This window comes from Sapajus apella, unplaced genomic scaffold, assembly GCF_009761245.1.
Source record: "Sapajus apella isolate SASKATOON/1434 unplaced genomic scaffold, GSC_monkey_1.0 scaffold173, whole genome shotgun sequence".
Taxonomy (NCBI): Eukaryota; Metazoa; Chordata; class Mammalia; order Primates; family Cebidae; genus Sapajus; species Sapajus apella.
In genome coordinates, this window is record NW_022437113.1 from 742,499 (window position 1) to 749,025 (window position 6,527).

The 6,527-nt window shown below is 51.8% G+C and overlaps 1 protein-coding gene across 4 annotated transcripts in view; it reads right to left on the reverse strand.

Moving 5' to 3' along the window:
- The window catches only part of PGPEP1 (pyroglutamyl-peptidase I), a 23,111-nt gene that overhangs the window by 10,634 nt on the left and 5,950 nt on the right, over nt 1-6,527 (reverse strand). The gene's annotated exons all lie outside the window — the stretch shown is intronic.

Sequence of the window (6,527 nt, forward strand, 5' to 3'; positions counted from 1 at the left end):
TCGTGCCATTGCACTCCAGCCTGGGCAACAAGAGTGAAACTCCGACTAAAAAAAAAAAAAAAAAAAAAAAGAAGGCTCTCCAGTATTCACAAGAGCCAAAAGGCAGAAACAGCCCAAATGCCCATCGAAGATGGATAAATGAAATATGGTCCATCCATCTGATGGACTATGATTCAGCCATGAAAAGGAACGAAGCACTGATCCCTGCTACGATGTGGATGAATTCCGAAAACATGACGCTGAGTGATAGAAGCCAGACACGAAAAGGCCACACGGTGTGTAATTCCATTGATCTGAAATGTCCAGAACAGCCAAATCCCTAGACACAGGAAGCAGAAGAGTGGCTGCCAGGGGCTGGGGGAGAGGAGTGGGGAGTGACTGCTGATGGGGACAGGGTCTCCTTTTCGGGGGACAGAATGTTCTGGAATTAGAAATGATGGTTGCACAACACAGTGTCCTTCATGACGTATAATTATGTACTTCAAAATCATTAATTTGGGCAGGCACAGTGTCCCAGGCTTCGGCCAGGGAGGCGGAGGCTACATGCAGTGAGCTGAGATTGTGCCCCTGTGCTGCAGCCTGGGCGACGGGGCCAGGCCTTGTCTCACCACACACCCGGCTAATTTTTGTATTGTCAGTAGAGACGAGGTTTCACCATGTTGGCCAGGCTGGTCTCGATCTCCTGATCTTGTGATCTGCCCACCTCAGCCTCCCAAAGTGCTGGGATCACAGGCGTGAGCCACTGCGCCTGGCCAAAAGTAAAGTGTTTTTTGTTTTTTGTTTTTTTTTTTTTAAGTACAATTTCCATTTTATTTTTCTCCAGAGAATAGTTGTCTTCAGTCTTTTAAGGACTCAGCTCGTTACATGGGTTTTGGTGGGGGTCGTGGGGCTGCACCCACAGGTCTAAATCGGGGTGGGGGTGTTTGGTGCTTGCGGGCTCCACGAGATCGATGCCTGACTACTTTGCTGTGAATTGCACAACTCACACAGTGACATAGCTTCACACACAGCTTGGGAAGCACACAGGCGTCGAAGATGCTCGCTTCAGAAATGTCCCTGACCGCTGTGGCCTCCACGATGTTTCAAACGACGAATTTCTTTGTTTTGCCTTTTTTAAGTCTTTTGTTCTTTTTTTTTGAGACGCCCAGGCTGGAGTGCAGTGGTGCAATGTCAGCTCACTGCAATCTCCACCTCCTGGGTTCAAGCAATTCTTCTGCCTCAGCCTCCTGAGTAGTTGGGATTACAGGTGCATGCCACCATGCCTGGCTCATTTTTATATTTAGTAGAGATGGAGTTTCACCATATTGGTCAGGCTGGTCTCGAACTCCTGACTTTGTGATCCTCCCATCTCAGCCTCCCAAAGTGCTGGGATTACAAGCATGCGCCACCGTGCCCGGCCAAACAACGAATTTCTTTTTCTTTTTTTTTTTTTGAGACGGAGTTTCACTCATGTTACCCAGGCTGGAGTGCAATGGCGCGAACTCGGCTCACCGCAACCTCCGCCTCCTGGGTTCAGGCAATTCTCCTGCCTCAACCTCCTGAGTAGCTGGGATTACAGGCACGCGCCACCATGCCCAGCTAATTTTTTGTATTTTTAGTAGAGACGGGGTTTCACCATGTTGACCAGGATGGTCTCGATCTCTTGACCTCGTGATCCACCCGCCTCGGCCTCCCAAAGTGCTGGGATTACAGGCGTGAGCCACCGCGCCCGGCAACGAATTTCTTAATGGCCTTGTCCTTGGGCTCGCATGGGCACAGTTCATGCAGCGAGTAGGCTGAACGTGGGTGCGGCCCTTTTTGGCACGACCTTTGTTCCTTCTTTTCTTTGTCATCTTGGAGGCACGCAGCGGAGAGAGCAAAAGCAAAGTTTTAAAAAAACATTTACGGCCCTGGGTGCGGTGGCTCACTCCTGTAATCTCAGCACCCTGGGAGGCCCAGGCAGGTGTATCAGGAGGTCAGGAGTTCGAGACCAGCCTGGCCAACGTGGTAAAACTCTGTCTCTACTAAAAACACACAAAAAATTAGCCAGGCGTGGTGGTACGTGCCTGTAGTCCCTACTTGGGAGGCTGAGGCAGGAGAATCGCTTGAACTTGAAAGGTAGAGGTTGCAGTGAGCTGAGATCACACCACAGCACTCCAGCCAGAGTCTCGCTCTGTCTCAAAACAAACAAACAAATCAGCAGCCAGGCGCAGTGGCTCGTGCCTGTAATCCCAGCTACTGGGGCAGACCACTTGAGGCCAGGAGTTCGAGGTCAACCTGGGCAACACAGTGAGACCCCACCTTGAGAGAAAACCAAAAAGCCCATACACACCAAATGACACGAAAAGCACAGACAATAAAAGAAAGAAATCGATAAACCGGATTTCATCAAAACTGAAAAGAGAATTAAAATATTTAAAAGAATGATCCCAGCACTTTGGGAGGCCGAGGCGGGTGGATCACGACGTCAAGAGATCGAGACCATCCTGGTCAACATGGTGAAACCCCGTCTCTATTAAATATACAAAACATTAGCTGGGCATGGTGGCGCGTGCCTGTAATCCCAGCTACTCAGGAGGCTGAGGCAGGAGAATTGCCTGAACCCAGGAGGCGGAGGTTGCGGTGAGCCGAGATCGTGCCATTGCACTCCAGCCTGGGTAACAAGAGCGAAACTCCGACTCAAAAAAAAAGAATGAGTAATCTCTGCCTGGACCAAGCTGGAGGGATATCCAGGCATGACCCATGGCGAGACTGCGCGACCTTTGGGCAAAGAAGAAATGGGAGCGGGGATGGGGAGGGGAGGGAGACTTCTCTGCAAAAATCTCATCACATGATTTTGACTTTTGAACCATGTCGATGTTTTACAAAATCAAAAAATAAAACAACCCATAGTCCCGTATCAACAGACCTGCCTCTTTTCTGTCTTTTCTCTAGGAGGCACAAGGTAATGTCTTGAGTCTCCCGAGATGTGTTACTTTAAAAATCAACAGGGAGCCGGGCGCGGTGGCTCACGCCTGTAATCCCAGCACTTTGGGAGGCCGAGGCGGGTGGATCACGAGGTCAAGAGATCGAGACCACCCTGGTCAACATGGTGAAACCCCGTCTCTACTAAAAATAAAAAAACATTAGCTGGGCATGGTGGCGCGTGCCTGTAATCCCAGCTACTCAGGAGGTTGAGGCAGGAGAATTACCTGAACCCAGGAGGCGGAGGTTGCAGTGAGCCGAGATCGCGCCATTGCACTCCAGCCTGGGTAACAAAAGCGAAACTCCGACTCAAAAAAAAAAAAAAAAAAAAAAAAAATCAACAGGGAGCCCGGGCACGGTGGCTCATGCCTGTAATCCTGGCACTTTGGGAAGCTGAGGTGAGCGGATCACCTAAAGTCAGAAGTTCAAGACCAGCCTGACCAATATGGTGAAATCCCATCTTTAAAAATAAGAAGAAGAAATAAAAAATTTAAAAAATAAATAAAAATAAACAGGGATGACAGGTGCGGTGGCTCACACCTGTAATCCCAGCACTTTGAAAGACCGAGGCAGACAGATAGCAAGGTCAGGAGTTCAAGATCAGCCTGACCAACATAGTGAAACCCCATCTCTACTAAAAATACAATTAGCTGGGTGTGGTGGCGAATGCCTGTAATCCCAGTTACTCGGGAGTCTGAGGCAGGAGGATCGCTTGAACCCAGGAGGTGGAGGTTGCAGTGAGCCAGGATCACGCCACTGCACTCCAGCCTGGGCGACAGAGCAAGACTCCACCTCGAGAAAAAAAAATATTAGCCAGACACGGTGGCACATGCCTGCAGTCCCAGCTACTTGGGAGGCTGAGGCAGGAGGATCACTGGAGTCCGGGAGGTCGAGGCTGCAGTGAGCTATGATGGCGCCACTCCACTCCAGCCTGGGCAACAGAGCAAGACCCCATCTCAAAACAAAAAAAGTTTTTCACCAAAGTGATGGGGAAACTTAAGTTCTGTCTACACTGTTTGATGTAAAGTATCCCTCAATTTTAAGCAGGGTAACGGCGGGAAGCCGCCTGCCGTACAGGGTATCTGGCACTAGATAGAAGTGCAGGGCTGATAATCTGGCTGAAGCCTTAGCCTCTGAATACGTTCTGTTCCAACAGGGCTGGACAGTTCTTCTCCGGGAGAAGGGGGGGCAGGGCACCCCAAGTCCCACATCACTTTGCCGGGAGCACAGCCGGCCTTGCACACCACCCGAGGAAATACCGTGAAAGGACGGGGCTCGGGCAGACGCCCCATTGTCTAGCCCCCAACTACCTGACAGGACCCCGCCGCGCAGCCGCGTCTGACCGATTCCCCTGACCCCATGACAAAGACCCTCTTTGTTCCCTGGTAATATCCTTAGCAGGTCTGTCTAGACTCACTGTGGCAGCAATTGTCCCATGATGTCACCAAGCTCAGTGACCCGGGTCCTCCTCACCCAGCTTGGGAGGAGACGCCCCAGATGGCCCCGAGTCCCGGGGCTCCCCGGCTTAACACCCACCTGCGCCTCCTCAGAAGACAGAGAAGCAGCCAGTGCCCCAGTCCACCCTGAGAGGCGGGGGAGATGGGACACACGAGACACGTGGGTCCTCCTGCTTGGGGTGCGGGGGGCAGCCACCATCCCAGGAAAGACAAACGGGGGTTCCCGTCTGTACCCCAACTCTCCTCCCACCTCCTGAACGCTGCAGGTGGGAAACAGTCTGGTCTATGTTGTGGCATGACTTCACTCAGGGCACAAAGAGAAAAGATCTGGAGAGACAGAGACAGGCCAGGCGCGGTGGCTGATGCCTGTAATCCCAGCACTTTGGGAGGCCGAGGCGGGTGGATCACCTGAGGTCGGGAGTTCGAGACCAGCCTGATCGCAAAACCCCATCTCTACTAAAAATACAAAAATTAGCTGGGTGTGGTGGCGCACACCTGTAGTCCCAGCTACTCCGGAGGCTGAGGCAGGAGAATCACTTGAACCCGGGAAGTGGAGGTTGCAGTGAACTGAGATTACACCACTGTACTCCAGCGTGGGCGACAGAGAGAGACCCCATCTCATCTCAAAAAAATAAAAAGAAAAAAAAAGAAAGAGAGAGAGATGGAGTCAGAAACAGAATGGAGAGAAAGAGAAGGGAAAAGAGACAGATTCAGAGAGAAAAAGACAAGGAGACAGAGAGTAAGAGACACACAGAGAGAAACAAAGATAGAGAAAGGGGAAGAGATAGAGAGATGCAGAGAGAGAGCGAGTGAGACAGAGAGAGACAGAGAGAGACAGAGAGGCCTGGGCACGGAGGCTCACGCCTGTAATCCCAGCACCTTGGGAGGCTGAGACAGGAGGATGGCTTGAGCCCAGGAGTTTGAGACCAGCCTGGGCAACATGGCCACACCCCATCTCTACAAAAAAAATTAGCTGGGCCTGGTGGTGCATGCCTGTAGTCCCAGCTAACTGGGAGGCTGAGGCGGGAGGATCGCCTGAGCCCGGAAGGCCAAGGCTGAGGTAAGCTGAGATCACAACACTGAACTCCAGCCTGGACAACAGAGTGAGACCCTGTTGAGAGAGAGAGAGAGAGAGAGAGAGAGAGAGAGAGAGAGAGAGAAAAGGGACAAAGTGGGAAGGAACAGAGAAACCCAAAGAGAGAGGCAAAAACAGACAAGGAGACGAGAGAGAGAGAAACAGACACACAGAGAGAGGAGGTGAAAGTGACAGAGGAGAGACAGGGAGAGATGGAGAGATGAAGAGACACAGAGATGAACAGAGATAGACAGAGAGAAGAGGGGAAAGAGACAGAGGGAGACCCAGAGAGGAGAGACAGAGAAGTACTTAGGGGTCCCTAGGGGAGGAGGAGCTTCTGAAAAAATGGGTCACAGCAGGAAGCCATTGCCACCCACAGTGCAGAACAAAACACCCATCTTCAGGTGGAGGTGACACCTGGCCACGGTGGCCTGCATTACACCAAGAACACCCCAGGGCACATTGTTTTGAGAAGTGGATTCAACCCATTCAACAGTGACACCTTTTTAACAGGCAAATCCAGGCCAAGACAGAAGGAAGGAGGAACTCCTGGGCGGGTCTCCCAGGGCTGGGGACCCAGAAGCCACTTGTTCCCGCCAACTTCCAGAACAGGTGAAACTCACCCAGTGGCATGAAAAAGTCTGCAGGGGTTCACATCTGGAGGGCTTGGGAAGAGGCTGTCTGGGGCTTCTGTGAACTCGGGAAGAACCAGGAATGTTCCAGATCTTGACCTGGCCTTGGGGATGCACATATGTAAAATTCCTGGGCTGGGCGCAGTGGCTCAAGCCTGTAATCCCAGCACTGTGGGAGGCGGAGGCGGGTGGATCACGAGGTCAAGAGATCGAGACTATCCTGGTCAACATGGTGAAACCCCGTCTCTACTAAAAATACAAAAAACATTAGCTGGGCATGGTGGCGCGTGCCTGTAATCCCAGCTACTCAGGAGGCTGGGGCAGGAGAATTGCCTGAACCCAGGAGGCGGAGGTTGCAGTGAGCCGAGATCGTGCCATTGCACTCCAGCCTGGGCAACAAGAGCGAAACTCCGTCTCAAA